This window comes from Dipodomys merriami, unplaced genomic scaffold (genome assembly GCF_024711535.1).
Source record: "Dipodomys merriami isolate MVZ:Mamm:240054 unplaced genomic scaffold, mDipMer1.0.p SCAF_10, whole genome shotgun sequence".
Taxonomy (NCBI): Eukaryota; Metazoa; Chordata; class Mammalia; order Rodentia; family Heteromyidae; genus Dipodomys; species Dipodomys merriami.
Genome location: NW_027202271.1, coordinates 38321016 through 38339657, shown reverse-complemented (window position 1 = coordinate 38339657; position 18642 = coordinate 38321016).

The following is an 18642-nucleotide window of genomic DNA, read 5'->3' as shown; positions in this document are numbered from 1 at the left end:
TATGACTACAATGGAAACCATTGACTTCTTTTGTCTCCAGATGGGACATATATTAAAGTGTGCCAATGCATATACCTTCCAGTTTCATATTCATTGTCATTAAATCAGTAGGTGAAGAGAATCATTGTGGAAAAAAATTTACATAACAGTCATTGGCAATACTACAAAAGAGAGATTAATTGATAGCTTTATTGGGACCCCATCTTAATGTTAGGACTCAGTGAGCCCATATGACTCTACCCTGGTTAAGCATCCATCTTGTTTCCAAGTTTAGGAAAAATGTGGATTTCATGTCTCTGATAACAGAGCCTAAAGGCCAAGTGGACACATCCAATCAGTAACAAGCACATATGTAATATGCCTCCACCAAGGGATGCAAACCCCACCTTCCCTTTCCCCCTGCTTCAGAAGAGAGGCCTTTGAAATAAGTTCCCTATTATAGTGGAACATCACATATTTGTGTGTGTGTGCATGCGCGCGCACATGTGTGTGATGATATAGGACCTAAGAGCTGTCCCTGAGATTTTTTTTTCTCTGAGGTTAGCACTCTACCATTTGAACCACAGCTCTGCTTCAGACTTTTTGGTGATTAATTAGAGATCTAACCCCTGTTTTCACTGTATTTGATGTTGGTATAATTTGGGGAGGGGAAGAAAAAAAAACAAATTGTTTAAACAGGGATACAGGTTGACCCAATACAATAATGAGATGTATAAGACGGTAGTCGAAAAACGAACTTTACAATTTATGGGGGAGAGCAGGGAAGGAGTGTAGTTGTGGAGGTGGGAGGGAAGAGATGGTAGGGGAAATACAAAGGAGGACGCAACAGTGCTTGATAAGAAATATACTCATTACCTTGCTCAAGTAAATGTAACCCCTCTGTACAGTATTTTCACAATAAAAAAAACTTACTTAAAAAAAAAAAAAGCCTATGCAGCTGGGAAGGGTTTGTTCTCTGCTGAGGCAGCTCTGACAGGTCGGTCTGTTTCTAGATGCTTAGCTTTGTCTGACTTTCCCTTTGTTTCAGTCTCATTCCTTTGATCACAGACCCCAATATTGGAGGGCCACTCCAATATTTTGGGGGCTCATCCAGGGTCAAACAACAAGGACTGAGCTAGCCTCAGAATTCTGACAAAAACCTCTGGAATTAAGAGGGGGTTCAAGTCCCCCATACTGTTTCTGGGTTTTTGGAGCTCCAGTGGGGGAGCCACGGGGGAGAACCTGGATGCAGGATTGCTCTCCAGGGCTGGAGTGGATGCGGAGATGTCCCATCCCTCCATCTGTAGATTGACAGGAAGGGGTTCGAGTCCCCCAAGGAGGTCAGAAGACCAAGTCCCCCAGGCCTCACCAGTGGCAGGTTACATTTCTGAGTTGGGATTACATCTTGGTTGTTTTGGGGCTTAATTTTCTGCCAAGGAGAAGGAGCCACTGGGTCTGTCTTTGTCTTGTTTTTGTGGTGTCTGCTGTGTTGTTTGTTGTGTTTGAAGAAATGGGGCAGAAAGGTAGTAAGGACTCAGTGATACCCCAATACCTTGTCCTTCATTTGAAAGACTTCCAGAAAAAACTGCTGGTTCTGCTTTTGTAACTTACTTCTTCATCAATTATGAAACTGCCACTGACCACTTACAAGTAGCCTCAGTGAGATCTCAGGCTCAGGCCTTGGCCCAGGGGGTCTGAGCATGGGGGAGAATCTGCCAATCTGAGGGGATGGCTGCTAGGGACCTCTTTCCATTGCCCCAAGATGACCGGGAATTCTCCTCTACCTTGGAAGGCCCTTGGGTCAAGACCTTTGCAGGAATCTAAAAGAGAAATCTTCCGGAGGTGAGTAGAGAGGGTTCGAATCCTCTGATAAAATGGATTTGAGACCCACGTGTAAATGAAGGTGAGATGTTGCCCCATTCACTGAGACCTGATTTTTGACTTTGTGGCCACTTGTCTGTCTTGTTTACTTCAGTGGGTTTTCTGTTGTTTTCTGAGGTGGGGAAGTTCCTGGTGAGGGTGGAAGTCTCACTCAACAGACTCTGCATTCAGCTTGCTGAGTGAGAGCAGCACAGAATTCTGGTAGGGATGAGCTGGGGCCCATTAGTCCCCAACTCAGCCTTCGGTTGTTGTCTTGTCTTGTTCTGTCTTAGAATTGGTGCCAGTTTTAAATGTGGATCCTTGGTTTTTGTGTTTATTTGTGTTTTTGTTATTTATTTGACCATCTCTGGGGGAATAAAAGTTCCAGCCTCTTTCTGGGCCCGGTCACAGACCTGCTATGACCCCCTCTCTGTGGGACATGGAAGATTGCTGGACTAGTTTGGTCCTCTTCAAGCCTCAGGTTCCATTTTCTCCTTGTGGAGGCTGCCAGAGGGGAGGGTGTAGAAGGCTCTGTGCCTTCTTTGGACTTTTCAGTTGGTCCTGACATGAAACATTTTGTAAAGTGCTCTTGTCTAAAATTGGGTAAAAATCAGGCCAGTTTAGTTTCAGGTGACCCCCCCCCAACCCAGCCTTCCTCCAACTGAAGGGATTTAAGAAGTCCAATTGGTAAAATACCTGGCTACACAAGCAAGCCTGGGGGTGGGGGGTGGGGTGAAGGGGTAGGGCAGGGGAGGGTGGCAGGAATATGGCCTAGAAAAAGTGCTTTGTTAAAGTCTTACCTTAAATTTTTGTCATCTGCAAGAGTAAGATTGGCAAAAAAAAAAAAAAACTCTTGCCACTAAATTTTAGAAAATTTATATACAACTGATTTTCATTTTGCATGCTTTAAGATCTGTGTGAGTATGTGAACATGTTCAAGATAAAAGTTGTCAGTATGCTGTAACAATTGGGTAAAGGTTATGAGGTTTGGACATTGCCAAAATTTTTTAAAGAATTTTCACATTGTTTTAAATGGCTTGGAGTCTTTAACTTGAAAATTAGAAAAGCTGGTATCTTAAAATCTAGTATTTTAGAATGCATAAGGCTGTTTACACTGTAATCAAGTTATCTGGCTTAAGAAAAAGGCATTGACTGTTTGGAATTTAGTTCCCTTGGCTAAAATTTGGGGATGAATATTAGAAATTTAAATGTAAAGGTTTGTGTAACACTGTCAAAACTTTACCTGTTCTGTCTGTCTAAAACTGTTTATTTCATTCTAGGACCAAGGGAAAAGTAAAGGGAAAAACTTAGAGGCCAACATAGGACCTATGTTTAGGGGTGAGGGGTAAGCAGGTAGAAGTGCAGCTCAGCCGGCCATGTGTGGTGGGACAGGCCCTGGAATGGTGGAAGAGGGCAAGCTGGCACAAAGGCAATTCATCTAATTCTAAAGAGTTGTATTGGGTGAGTGTCCATTCCATAGGAGGGGCCAAGTGGCCCATCTTTGTTCTGTCCCTTTTCCTTGAAGATAGACACTAGAAACATGATGGTAAAAATGAGTGATGTGTTGATCTGGTTGGTATTGCTAAAACTGCCCCTTTAATATATTAAAATTAAAAAGGCCTTAAAAACAGGGTTAAAAAAGTGTATCTGTATAATGTGATTTGCTCTCAATGATATTCTGCAATTGGATTTTTTTAAGGTATAAAAGTACTAAGTCTAGCTTCTTGGTAAAGTGATGGTGATTGTAATTCTTGCATTAAGGAAAAATTGTCATTTGAGTTCAAAAGTTTTTAACGTGTATCTGTTTTAAAACAAGCAGCCAAAAGACAATGAGTGATACCTAGCCTCAAGATTTCAAGGCATTTTTTTCAAAATGCAACCAAAAACTAAAATATTAAAACTAAAATATTAAAACAGATTAATAAGAGGCTTAAAACATTAGGAATGGATTTCTGGATATAAAGTTTAAAAGTAAAATTGTTCTTAACATTTGCCTCAAAGTTCAAAAAGGAAAAATTAGCATTACTAAAATAATTGCTTAATTGCTATTTCAGTTTGCTCTTATAGGTTTTTTGTAACAGTTCCCAGAAGGCCCACAAAAGGAGTGAGGATTCTTGCAAGTTTGTCAGATGTAACTTTGGCTTTTAATAAGTTCCAGGGAAGAGCATGCTGAAAAGCTACTTCTATGTTGACCACCTTGTTGCTTTTAATTGGAATAAAGTGGCTTTTAATAAGACTCATTGATCTGCAAACTGGTTCAAAACCAGCCCGGGCAGAAAAAGGTCCTTATGAGACTGTCACCTCTAATCACCCAGCACAGTGCTGAAAGAACAAGCAGAGTTTCTTTGGGGCTTAAAGTGGCAGAGTGCTAGCCTTGAGCTGGAGAGATGAGGGACAGCACTCAGGCCCCAAGTTCAAGTCCAGTGACTAACTAAGGAAAATGCCAATGAGGCATTTCCAGTGTGGAGAAGTCTTCTCCACACTGTGAAGACACTCCTGGGATGGAGCAATGGTGAACCATTCAGAGGCAGTAACCCTCTGCTTGGATGGCAGAAATAATGTCAGATCCTAGAGTCATTGTGTGTGGCCCTTCAAAATTTGGTCAGAGCCAGGAGGTCATGGGACGATAGTTTGTAAGCATGCCTAATGTCCATGACTATCTACCTTGTAAGGGACAGGAACTTGCCAGTCCTCTGTGATAGTAGTAAAAAGCGAAAGTTGTAAAATGTGGAGGATAGTTTAAATCCCAACCCCTGTACATGCCAAAAGCCCTAATTGGCAGTAACTTTTGAGCTGACACCAACTACATAAAAGTTATCTGTTGAGGAAAAAGTTTGTAAACCTGAAAATGTGTCCCTATTGATATCTGCCTGCACAGGTAACTTAAGCATTATTAGAGTCACTAGAGATCACATTCCTAAGCTATGCAGAAAGGTGCTTTTGCAAACCAGAGTGCTAAACAAGCTACACTGCTGTAGCTGGAGAAAAGGTCTGTGCATTTGTCAAAAGTTAAAATATTGTTCTTAATGACATCTAACCCTGGTAACCTCTTTGTAAAATAGGCTAAGGTTATAAGTTCCCAGCTAGATAGGATCAACACCCCTGAAGTCAGCTTGAAGAAGTTACAGAAGATGGACCTTTGCCCATCAACCCCCTTTTAAGATCAAGTGTCCAGAGTCAGTTTTGGAAAAATGAGGCAAAATAGATAAAATATTTTTTTAATACACAAAGAGTAGTGTTAACAGATGTTCAAGTGTGGATACTGCATCCGTCAGAGATGGTTACACTACCAAGCCTTCTGTGTCTGTTTACAAAAATATCTGGTTAGTAAAAAAGTTGTCCCATGGGTTCCCTTATTTGCAATAACTAGTATATGTCTGAGACAACTAGTATATGTCAGATTAGTTGAAGTTAGGTGAAATGAACCCCAAGATAAGGACTCAAATGGTTTTTCTTTCTTGCTAATGTTTCTAACATATTTATAAGATGATTTCTTTGTTGCTTTGTATGTCCCTCCCCCACAGTATAACCCCTGTTTTCACTGTATTTGATGTTGGTATAATTTGGGGAGGGGAACGGAAAAAAAACAAATTGTTTAAATAGGGATAAGGGGGACCCATTGCAACAATGAGATGTACAAGATGTTATGTTGAAAAATAAACTTTGCAACTTTGAGGGTGGAGGATGGGATGGAAGGGCAGGGATGGAAAGGAGAAACAAAGGAGGAGGCAACAATACTTGATAAGAAATGTACTCATTACTTGCTCATGTAATTGTAACCGCTCTGTACAGTATTTTCACAATAAAAAAACTTATTAATTAAAAAACAGTTGTCATCTTGGTAAATTGTCCTGGGCTATTGTCTAAATGGTCTTAAAAACCAATGGGGCCACAGTCTGCCACCCTATGTAATGAATCCTTACCTAGTCTGTGTAGGAATCTGCAGCCCAGCATGAGGTATGACAGTCCCTTGGAGCCACTGAGAGATCCTGCTGCTGATACTGCTGCTGCACACCCTAATGGGTAAAGTTAATGATAGCCTGACAGTCATCTGGAGGAAATCTACATCGCACCTGGACCACCTCCACCATGGTAAAAGTAGGCTGAACTCCTGCCTGACTCCATCACCTGAGACTGCTTCCCAGTGGGAAACTGCTTTGAGTATGCTAAAACTAAGATCTTGTAAGACATTTTTTTAGTGATATCCAGTAACCCTCTCTACTCCCACAGTGGATATTGGAGGCAAGGACATCACTGGCTTGCCTTAGGCACTTCAGGGCAGAGGGACTAGAAATCCACCCTATAGTCACAGCCTAGTTTGGCTCTGGTATGGTAATAACCTGCTTCCTCCTGGGTGTGTGTTAAAGAGCAGTAACCCCACTAGACTAGCCCCTTTGTGAGCCTAGGATACCATGTGCCTTACACATATCCTTAGACTTTTATCAATGGAGGTAGTAAGAGGAATGAGACCTAGCCCTGTTCTTAGCCTTAAAATCTAGCATGCTTCTCCACCCCAGTGGTGCCTTGAGGCTGTTCTGAGATAACTTGCTTCCACAAGCAAGCCCTTTTATGGACTGAAAAAGGGAAGAAACTAAACCCCAGAAAGGTTAAGTATGTAGCAATGGTATGAGTATGTCTTTAAATTGGAGCACTAAAAATGCTGGTCCTGCAGACTCAATATAGCCCCCTACAACATATAGAATTGGCAGAAAAGTCAAGGAATTGATTCATTTCCAAAGACAAGGGGGGAATGTTGGGACCCCATCTTAATGTTAGGACCCCGGTGAGCCTATGTGACTCCATCCTGGTTAAATATACATCTTGTTGTTTACAAGTTTAGGAAAAATGTGGATTGCAAGTCTCTGACAACAGGGCCTAGAGGCCAATTGGACACATCCAATCAGTAACGAGCACAGATATAACATTCCCCACCACCACCACCACCAAGGAATGCAAACTCCACCTCCCCCCCACCCCCGCCCCGCCCATCCCTCCAAACCCAGGCACCAAAACTGACCAAAGTGGTAGGCTAGTTTAAACAACTGCTTAGGGATAAGTTGTAACCTCATTGGTCACCTGTGTGTAGCCCATCATAACTGCAATTTTGTGTGACTGTTGCAATGCTATTGGCCACCTGCATGTGGCCAGCCTAAACTGCATGGCCTGTTCCCTATAAAAGTTTGCCCGTGCACCTGGGCAGGGTTCACTCTCTGCCAAGGCGGCCCTGACCAATCAGTCTGTTTCTAGATGCTTGGTGTGAAATATAGCTTTGTCTGACTTTCCCTTTGTTTTAGTCTCATTCCTTTGATCACGGACCCCAGTATTGGGGGGCCAACCCAATAGCTTTACTAATTGTCTAGACTTACAAAAGTAATGGAGAAAGTATTCAATAGAGCAGAGCAAACAAATATATCATGGCTGTCTTTGTTAAATTGTGAATGCCAAAAAATAAATGAGGACATATACCAGAAGTATTGGAAATTGTAACCGAAGGCAGGAAAAATGTTGGTTATACTGATGGCAATTGAGTGCCATTCTAAAGTATATCTTCATAGCCTTACTTTTCCCCATTTTTGATCTGAGTGAAAATGTAACCAAAAGTCATGCTGGAAAAACAATTGTGCATGAGTTACCATTGTTGAAAGTCTATACATAGACAAACTAAGGAGAATCAAACCTAGCCGAGAATTACATGGAACCTATAATAAAACATTTGTTTTATTTACTGTAAATTGACTGTGACCCATCTTTTATATCAGTAAAATTCAAGTGAATGTTCATATAAGTCGACATGTTTTTAAAACTAATTGTTACACTTTTGTGTTTTGCTTTGTTTTAAAAGCTGGTTGTTAAATTTCTAACCATGAATAACAAACCTTACTGAAATGACTTGGCCATCAGGAGGTGGATAAGTAGTGCTGACAGGTTTCTGGTCCTGTAATGGAACAGCCAAACTTGCTACAAGTGATTGGCATATGAATCTTGTCTGTTCTAGGAGTCCTTGGCTACTTGACAGTTATCAGGGAGAAACTTTCTTTAAGAGCTAGTTTTGGTATGTTACAATTGGGGCTTTCTTTGATAATAAAGGAAAGCTTAATAAAGAGAAGAAAACAAATGGCAGATAAGGTAATTGCTTTAATTGATCTGTCTCAGTAGGAGGGATTAAATATTTCTAATCTTAGTAATACAGAAACAATTGTTTCATCAGGTTCCTTCATTTTGTTTGTATGCTGTGGCATAGTTTTGTTTTCCACAAATAGTTGAAACAACTTTAAATTATGTGAAAACTCTGAGCTCTTCCCATAAATGCACTTGTAACTCTGAGTAAATTATTTAAATATTTGGAAAGTGAGTCTCCTTTATCTTCAAAAAGTGAGTTTATTTACTGATTCTATCAAATTGAAAATGAAGAAATAATGTGCTAATGATATATCATGAGCATCCAATAGATGTTAGCCATTTCTAAAACAAAAGAAATGTTTTTGCTTCCCCAGAAAGGGAAAATTTACATAAACTTTAGAGAGAAAAATAAATTGAAAGGGGTTATTTTTAGCTAAATTGGAATACTCTCATTGCATTAACTTGAAATTACAATTCTCAAGAGAGACTGCTTCCTCCACCTACAATTCAAGAAGAATATGAGAAAATTTGTCAGAGAATACTCCATTTTTAGCACAATGTGCCTTCCACTTCATAAGATTTCAATCATTGCATCAACACAGACTATTTTCTGCAAAATGTTTTTCAGAATATTCACTTCTCTGGTTCCCCTAGGATTCCAGAAAGTTCATGGCTGTGAAGAAAAGAAAAAGAAAAGGTTCCTAATGCTGTATAAGATGATTGAATGATGGAAGTGGCGCTGTAGCTCAAGTGGTAGAGTGCTTGCCTTGAGCTGAAGAGCTGAGGGACAGCGCCCAGGCCCAGAGTTCAAGCCCCACGACCAGCCAAAACAAAAACAAAAACAAAAACAAAAACAAAAAAAAGAGATGATTGAATGACAAACACATGCTGTATGTATGGATGTGCATGTATTGTATGAGTATCTTATTGAATCCCATTATTATGTATAATGTGTGGTACTACTGGTATTAACACATTGTGCAAGATGGTTCTATTTTGATATGGCCATATTTGCATACAATATACCTTGATAAAACTTACCACCTCTGTTGCTCTCTTGCCTCTCTTCTCTCCCTTTCTCCAAACCAATCTCTATATAAACTTGGTTGTTTCGTTCCACATATGTATATGCACCTAAAGTATTTTGACCATATTCACTCTGCTTCACTGTTTGCATTCATCTTCACCTTACAATGAGTATGCATAACTTGAACAGTACCTATTTTATATTACTGTCCTACATTTCCTTTGAAGTATTCTAATTTTCTAAAAGGGCTCAGTAGTATTTCATACAGTAAAACAGTATTTTAATCAGCTGACCCTCTCTCTCTTTATGCTCACTTTCTCCATTTAAGCACCCCCTTGCTTTCATTGACATATATTTATGTAGTAGACAACTTTTAATATGCCTCCAACTATCCTTTCAAGTGATCCACAACTGCAAACATATATTTCATAATATATAAAATATATATTATATATTAATATACTATTTAATGACAATAGTTGTAATTATATTAATATACTTTAATGTAATTATATTTTGATATTATATAATATATAATTATATATTTAATTTAATTTATTTACTTTATATTAAAATTTAATACTATGTTGTGATTGTATATAATTATATTGCTTGTATGTCATATATTTTATATGTAAATATAAAATATAAATATAACATATTTATCAATGTGAAATATAAATATTTATATAATATGAAATATAAAATCATAATTATTATATAACTATATTATACATTACATTATATATGTACACATATTAATGTGTATATGTGTTTCTGTTTCTGGTTATGGGCATCCACATGTGAGAGAAACTTGTGACCTTTATCCTTCTGACCCTGTCTTATTTCACTTAGCATCATGTTCTCTAGTTTCATCCATTTCCCTGCAAACAATATAATTTACTTCTTCCTCATGGCTGAAGAATATTCCATATGTATGTCACCATATGTTCTCACTTCATCAGTTGTACGGGATAGGTTAGCATCATGACCATGTGCATCATGACCATGTGCAAGTGCTTCTATTGCATGCAGACTTGCATTCCATTGTCTATAGGCCCAAGACCAGTACTACCAAGTCATATGGTTGTTTTGCTTTCATTTTTTGAGGAGCTCCTGTAGGGGCTGTACTAGTTTACTAGTTGCACTAGTTCACGATTCCATAGGATTTGCACTAGTTTACATTCCAACAATGGTTCCTTCTCCCCCACATTCTTTTTTTCTAAATAAGTTTTTTATTGTAAAAATACTGTACAGAGGGGTTACAGTTACCTGAGCAAAGTAATGAGTACATTTCCTATCAAGCATTGTTGCCTCCATTGTTTTCCCCTACCCTCCCTTCCCTTCCACCTCCACAACTACACTCAGCCCTACCCCCACCCTCCCCACCTAAAGTGTAAAGTTCATTTTTCTTTTTTTTTTTTTATTGTGAAAATACCATACAGAGAAGTTACAATTTTTGTCCTTATCTGCTGTTATTTTCTTGTGGATGACCACTCTAATTAGTGTGAAATTTAAAAAGTTTCAATTTTGTTTTGATTTTACATTTCCTCTTGGCTAGAGACATTGAAATGTTGTTATGTATAGAATGGCTATTTTTACTTCTTTTGAAATTGTCTGTTAATTCATTTGCTCATCTTTTCATTGTTTTGTATTTTATTTTTGGTTCAGTATTTAAGCTTCTTGCATATTCTGGTTTTAATTCTTTGGCAGTTTTACCCTTGAATTCTGTGGCTTCTTGACCTAAAAGTCCCTAAACTCCAACTCTTTCCTCAAACTCTAACCCTCCTTTCTGACCACAAGCAGATCAGGGTCAGTCAGTGTAGGCTGATGATCATTCCAGTCCAGCCTGTCTACTACCAGCAGCTAGATTTTTTTTTTTTTTTGGAAGGGCTCTAGGGAAGGAACTTCCTAGGTAAGTAAGGCTGATGACTGCTGAGACCCCAGTTAAGATCTTACTCTCTCTTCTCTCTGTATGACTCTAGTGGCCACTTGTTTCTGACTAGGTATCCCCAGCCTAACTGTATCCCCAACTGTTCCTGAATTTCCAGGCTTTATAGGTTGTGGCTCACTCTCAAAGCCTGTCTGCATTGTAGACTTCCTGTCGGTTAAGAATGTAAAATGATCACTCAGTAATCAGAGCTGTCTATCAACAGATAGCTTTGGTTTTTGTTTTTGTTTTTGAATTGTTGGCCCTGGAACTCCGAAGTTGCTTTCACTGTGAGGGGGGCAGTGCTGAGTCTCCCTCTCTGTGTCTACCTGTGAAGGACTCTGACTGGATGTCATGGATTGCACTGATCCCAGTTTATTTCCTTGTTTCTAAGCCCCCTGCTGTGTCCCTGTCAGAGCCCACCTAGCTCCAGGCTGCTTGTTTGTAGATAATATAATTGGATGCCCTGTGTAGCTTGGTCTCAAGCAAGCCCATCAGGTGGTCCCTTGCTGTCACTATGACATATGATGAATGGAAGATTGTCCAGTGTTTGATGCTGACTAGTCTTGCTTAGGAAGTTCCTGGTCCAACAACCTTCCTACAGGGGTTTGAAGTTTGTGGAGGCTACGATTTGTCCCAAACCTATATGTGCTGGTGTGTCATAGAAATCACACAGCTTGTTGTGCGGGTTTGGGCTTCCCCTCTCCCCAGAGGAAAAGGGGCCTGGAGCTGCAAATGGTTTCCTAGTATTCCATCTCCCCTTTCTGTTTCATTACTTTGGTTTTTCAATGTTCTTCCTCAGCCTTCTATAGATATAGATAGATACATGCCTTAGGCATAAGCATGAGTTGATACAGAGATACAGTTATTGATATTCATATATATATATATATATAGAGAGAGAGAGAGAGAGAGAGTTAATCATCGAATGAGAGTGATGTATTTGGCAATAACATACTTCTGTCACCAAATGGTGACACATCAAAATTACAGGAACAGCTTTTGAAGGCTTCAACCAGAAAAATTTATTCTTGAATTTTGTTTCCTTCCTCTACCTTTACTCAGTGGAAGGCAACATGGGAAGCATTGTGCTAGGTTGTGGGACTACAAATCATTTCACTGTAGTGTCAGCTGTCAAAATATTCCTACGCAATGAAAGAATGAAATATATGATCCCAAATGTAACATATTAATTGCTTCAATAGATGCATGTACAACACAGTACAGGAGGCCAATGGACAAATATGCAATTTTAAAAAGCTAGTGGATCACTGTAGTAAGTGACATTTTTATAAATTTAGTATCTGTCTCTATGCTAAATTTAAGACATAGCAATGTCTCTTTGGGTCTGCTATGTCTGCTTCAATAAAATCACTGAACCATAAATTGGAAAAGCACCACAATTTTCTTCTTATCTAGGGATTCACTATTGAACAGCAATGTCTAAATCACTCAATCACATAGCTGTCTATGGAAATTTAGCAATTCCCTAGAGATGAAGAATTCACAACAACCTGACCACTCTTGGTAATCTGTGTCACTACCTGATCTATTTTACTGTCAAAAACAGTTTGCCCATATGCAAACTCTTCTTTAACAATAAATACAGACATTTTCTTGAGGCCACACCTGGAAAGATGAAGAACAGGCAATTAGGAGAGTATCATTTTATAAACTGCTTTTCAAAAATGCAAAATGATTAATTTACCCCTGCTGATTTATCTTTCTATAACAAATAATGACTCTTTAATAATGATGTGTTCTCTTTCCCAGCTTCATGATATATATGACCTTATGCTGTACATAATATTCAAATAAACTTCTTTTCCAAAGGTATTATACCAAAATGCTGTCTTTTTAAAAAAGAAAGCATAATTCCTGTTTTTTTCAAAATTATTAAAGTATATGTAAAATATGAAGATAAAATAATACTGATAGTTATGAAATCAAAAAACAAAGGTACTTATTGATATATTCTTTGGTTATAAAAAATTCAAATGGTACATAAAATGTTACTTCACATTCTCAAGTGTCAACCATTGGCAAGAGATTATTATATGATTTTTCTAAACACTATCTCACTACAAAGCATAATGATAACTTTTTATTTTTTATTTTTTTGTCCATCATGGGGGCTGAACTCTGGGCCTGGGTGCTGTCTCTCAGCTCTTCAGCTCAAGGCTAGGGCCCTACCACTTAAGCCACAGTGTCACTTCCGGCTTTATTCTGCTTATGTGGTGCTGAGGAATCAAACCCAGGGTCTCATACATGCGACTTAAGCACTCTACCACTGAGCCAATTTCACAGCCCCCAGATATAACTTGTAAATGACTTGTTATATTAAGTTTATTACTGCTTTCAGAATGGATTTGTGTGAACAGCCTTGATATGACATGACATAGTCCCTTAACTTTGTATGTCCCTCCCCCATGGTATAAGCCCTGCTTTCACTGTATTTGATGTTGTTATAATTTGTGGAGGGGAAGGGAAAAAACAAATCGTTTAAATAGGGATACAGGTGGACTCATTGCAACAACAAGACTTACAAGTGGTTATGTCGAAAACGAACTTTATAACTTTGGTGGGGGGGGAGGGTTGGGTGGGAGGGTGGAGGGAGGATGGGATGGGAAGGGGAAACAAAGGAGGAGGCTACAATGCTTGATAAGAAATGTACTCATTATCTTGCCCATGTAATTGTAACCCCTCTGTACACTATTTTCACAATAAAAAAATGGACATTAAATCAATCAATTTTTACGATTTATAAAGTTTGCTTATGGAGAATTATTTAGAGTTGTATATTTGTTTTTATTCTACAATACAAAATGAATAAGAAATAGTTTTTTTAAGTTGGAATTACACATCAGGTTGTATATTATTGTATATTTGTGAAGTGTACAGTTGGTGAGAAAGACAGAAAAGCTTAAATGATGACAAATTCAGTATTGGTAAGATGTCATGTGCAAATTAGATCAGTATCAATTTTTCCACAAAATAGATCCAGATCTGTTACACTGTAAAAGACAAAAGTAAATAGAACCATAGAAAATAATTAAATTTATTATTTCTCTGATATTAAAATGAAAGTGTCAACTTTTCAGTTGAAAATTAAGAAAGAAACTGCATAGGCAAACTTCAGGGTGAACTACAGATTTAAACTTGCACTTAAAGATTATGTTAAATTCAGTAAATAAACTAGAAAAAATGGTTCTAACATATGTGGAGAAGTCAAAGTTTTTTTTATTCTTGCTATGAAAGTCCGACTTTGAAAACAATAAGAAATATGTTTACCTCTTGTGCCAAGGAAAATAAACACTTGGAGAAGAAATTAAGACAACCTAATAACACGTAGCAGGCCAAGTGCCCAGTAAAGAGAATGTGTCAGTAAGATATGTGGTGGACTTATGACAAAGGCACACACCTTTGCACTGTTTGTGACAGTAGAAAGCATGAAGACTGTGCGAGGAATTTTTTAAAAATATGTTTATGTTTTACTCAATAATTTACTTTAGAAAATGCATTTTTAAGAATAACCAGAAATATGTGGTAACATTTTTAGCTGTCTCTACCTAAAATTGTGAAAACACAGAAACAATCTAGACTTTCACATGAAGGCATTTAGACTGTACACTTAAAGATTTCCCAACTGGACAATTTTTCACAATACAAAAGTACATCTGTCCAAGAGGACTACATGACATTATGCTTTAAATTTTGTATTTTTCTTTTAAATTAAATGTCAAGGTGGTGTACAGAAAGGTTACAGTTACATATGTAAGGTAATGAGTACATTTCTTGTCAAACATTGTTACCTCCTCCCTTGTTTTTTTCTCACTTCCCTCTCCTCCAACTTGTAAAGTTTATCTCCAACACATCATATTATCTTGTGAGTATCATTGGTGCATTGGTTTGCCCTTTGTCCTTTGTCTCACCATATTGTTGTTTCCCTTCCCATCCCCCAATCAGATAAACATATATACAAGATACAGGGTACCAAAATCAAATACAGTGGCGCAATGCAAATATATGTTATATGTAAGATGGTGATCATCACTAATTTAAATGCTTTTGTAGACTTCTTTCATTCCATAAGTATGAAAAATCTAATATTTTTGTTCCTGAAACAGAAGCTTATGTACATACTTTATGTAAACTGGTTCAGAGAAGAATGTCATTAAGGATAGTGGTATCCTCCTTCCAGCCTAAGAAATTGGGCAATGGTGGAGTTGAAAAAGAAAAAAAAAAAAAACCCTCAGGAGTTCATCTACTGGGCATAAATCCTAGTTAGTTTATTGTTACCCACTTGAGATTGGGGCAATCACAGTACAAATAATAATAGCTGATACCAAGACTAAAATAGTTCATATCCACAAAGCTCTAAAGCCATCCCAACTTATAGAAAGCAGTGTATATAATGTATATGTATGCATGATATCTATTATCATAGTGACTAACACCATGATTGTATTCAGGAAGGGATTTACTCCAACTGTACATTTATTCTCACTCCTCAGGCTTGTGTGTGTGTGTGTGTGTGTCTGTGTCTGTGTGTCTGTGCGCACGCGCACATGCGTGCACCCATGCTGGCCCTGAGACTTGAACTCAGGGCCTAGACACTGTCCCTGAAGTCCTTGTGTTCAAGGCTAGTGCTAGTAGTCTACCTCATGAGCCAAAGTTCTACTTCTGGCATTTTTGGTAGTTAACTGGAGACAAGGGTCTTTCAGATTTTCCTCAACAGGTTGGCTTTGAACCACTATCCACAGATCTTAATCTCCTGAGTAGCTAGGACACAGATATAAGCCACTTATACTAGGCAAGGCTTTTATTTTTTATATTCAATAGTGAAATAAACTGAACTAACCACAGCAGTTACTGTCAGTATAAGAAAAGTCAGACTCAACTGGCAACTAAGTTTTAAATGCTCTGTGAAATCAAATTTGTCTTAATGGAAGAATTTTTTTTAATCTATGTCTGAATACGATGGAAATTGGATGGTGGACTACTACTTTCCAGATTTTATAATGTGTGGTTTAAAATTCTAAAAGCTACACAGAGAGAGAAAGAGAGAGAGAGAGAGAGAGAGAGAGAGAGAGAGAGAGAGAGAGAGAGAGAGAGAGAGAGAGAGAGAGAGAGAGAGAGAGAGCATGGCTGAAATGTATTTAGAAACGGCACTACTGAAAACAAATCCTCCACCTCTTCTGTGGTTCACTTGCCTGCTTGCTATTGCCCAGTGAATCTTACACCGCATCTCTGATCAGAAAGGATGGAGGTGTCCATGCACATTTTCCTCTTTGTATGTGTTCCATTTCTACCTTTGAATGTCTAATTCCTAATTAACTATGGGTACTAATACATGAAAAACTCCAGATGGAATTTTCAAGCTATGTGACCCAGGGTAATTTATTGAGCTATTGAATTATGTTCTGTTCCTACTACATTTTTCTCTTTCCTATATTCCCCATTACGTATTCAAGATTGTTTTTTGTTTTTTGCCACTTTTACCACATAGTTGAAGGGCTCGGTGCAATAATTGCCTGCAGATTTTCTCTCCCAGTTTCAAGTTTTTAAAAACTAAATTTCAAGGATGGGAGGATTCTGATACAATGAAGAACAGAGAGTAGAAGACTTTTCACAAGAATGGATCCTGAGAGGAATGACCACCCTGTTCACTATCTCTGCAAGCATGAGAATTTGGCAGGATTTCAACAGTGGGCTGCATTTAGAAAACTCAATCTACTGCATAAAACAGTAGACACTGAAAGATGCCTGTACCTACATCTGAAACAAAAGCAACGAAGAGGATTAACTGTAAATTTCAATGAGGAATATGACTCAGCCATGCCATAGAAGAGGGCTAAAGAGGCATCTTCAGCTTGCCAGATTTCTGTAAAATGGTGTGGGTAGGCCTCCAGTGTTTGAACTATCTGAAGCCTTACTTCCTACAAGCTCAAAGTCACATCATGTGTGTGCATGTATATTTGGTATGCCCTGTGTGTCTGCATTTATAGATAGGGTTTCAGAACTGATAATATTAATTTCATTGCATATGAGCAGAAGTATATCGGTGAAAAAAATGGTCTTCTCCATGATTCCCAAGTTTTTGCAGGCCTGTATAAAGCTTATGTTGCATCTTTGGATCAAAAGTAGTGTAAAAAGGAGCAATGAAGATATGATTTTCCACTTTAAAGAAAGTGACAGGTTTCTTTTCAAAATCACAAGCTAAATTGCCACACTGATTTTTTTTTCTAAAGAAAGGATCAGAGTTGAAGCTAAATCACCTACTCCTTACTTCTTTTATGAACCATATAGTGAAGGGAGATATAATACTGTCTATTGGGCAAGTAAAACCGGTTTTTTAGAAAAGATTGAGAGTATTGTATTGTAAGTAACAAATCATTATGATTTCCTTTATCATTCACCTAAGGAATGTTGATCATAATTAATGTGCATGTAATGTGTGATTTCATAGGACCGGGGTTATAAATTAACATTAATTACAAGACTTCTCATTGCTTTGTCTATTTGAAATGCATGACAATTGCCTTTTAGTCCTGGCTTTCAAAGAATCAGTTAGCCATTCTCATACTTTCAAGGTGAAGCTAGAATAGCCTGGATCACTCAATCAGTAAGATAAAAGGAAATGCAAATTTTTTCTAATCTCTGCACTATCCCTGCATCTTATTAAATAAATGCTACATAGCCTTCCTGGTGTGATAGGAATCTGTTAGCTGGCAGAGGAAGGGAAATATTTAATTATGAAAATATGTCTTTAGTTGATAAGACAACAAGGATAGTTGGTTTCCATGAAGCAAAGTCTCCTAAAAGCTTCTGATTTAAATCCTGATTTAAGGAATTTTCCATAGTTGAATGTGTTGGTATCCAAAATCTGTTACTGTAATGTAAATTGGCAACCATGAGTATCATTGAAAATTATTTCCTCATTGAAAAAGAGACTTAAGACTGAGTTTAACTCTATAATTTAACTTTACCTAAAGGAGACACATCCCTTATGTTTTTAGAATGAGTCTCTATCACAGTTCCCATGCTTTGGTGAGATTTCTTTTTACATTGACAACACAAGAGCTATATGTTAGACAGCTTATCATGTCCAAAGGCATGATCTGCCATGTCAGGAAGGCAGGAGTACTGTCATAGAGTATTACCATGTCTGTGATATGTCTTTCTGACAACATCACAGTCTTTTGATTTACATGGACTGGACTGAAAATAAATGAGTGGAATATTCCCCAAGGCATATAATCAATTGCATCTGTTGCGATCCTGGTATTTCCTTTGCCCTGTTTATACCATTACTGCCTCTACTGAAGCAGTATTATCGTTAAGTGTTTCCATGAATATATCCTGGCACAAGCTCACAGTACCATTGCTATACTCCAAACACTTCCAGCCTCAAAAGACCACAGAAGTACTTGCATTGCTTCAATACTGTAGCAATTGTGATAAATGTTATGAGAGGAAAGAATATAAATTGCTTGTTGCATTTCTCTGTTTGACCAGCTACCAGCAAACTGTGGTGCGGACAAAGAAAACCATCTGTTAACAATGGTGTTGTAATCTTACTGCTGCAAAATAATGCAAAAATAAATGACTGGGTGTTTCTGAACAACATTCTCTGAAGTCTGTGGAAATTGGAAGCATTTGACTTTGCTGTGGTAAGATTAGGAAATATCAGACAAGAAAATGTGCTATGCATTTAAAACAACAT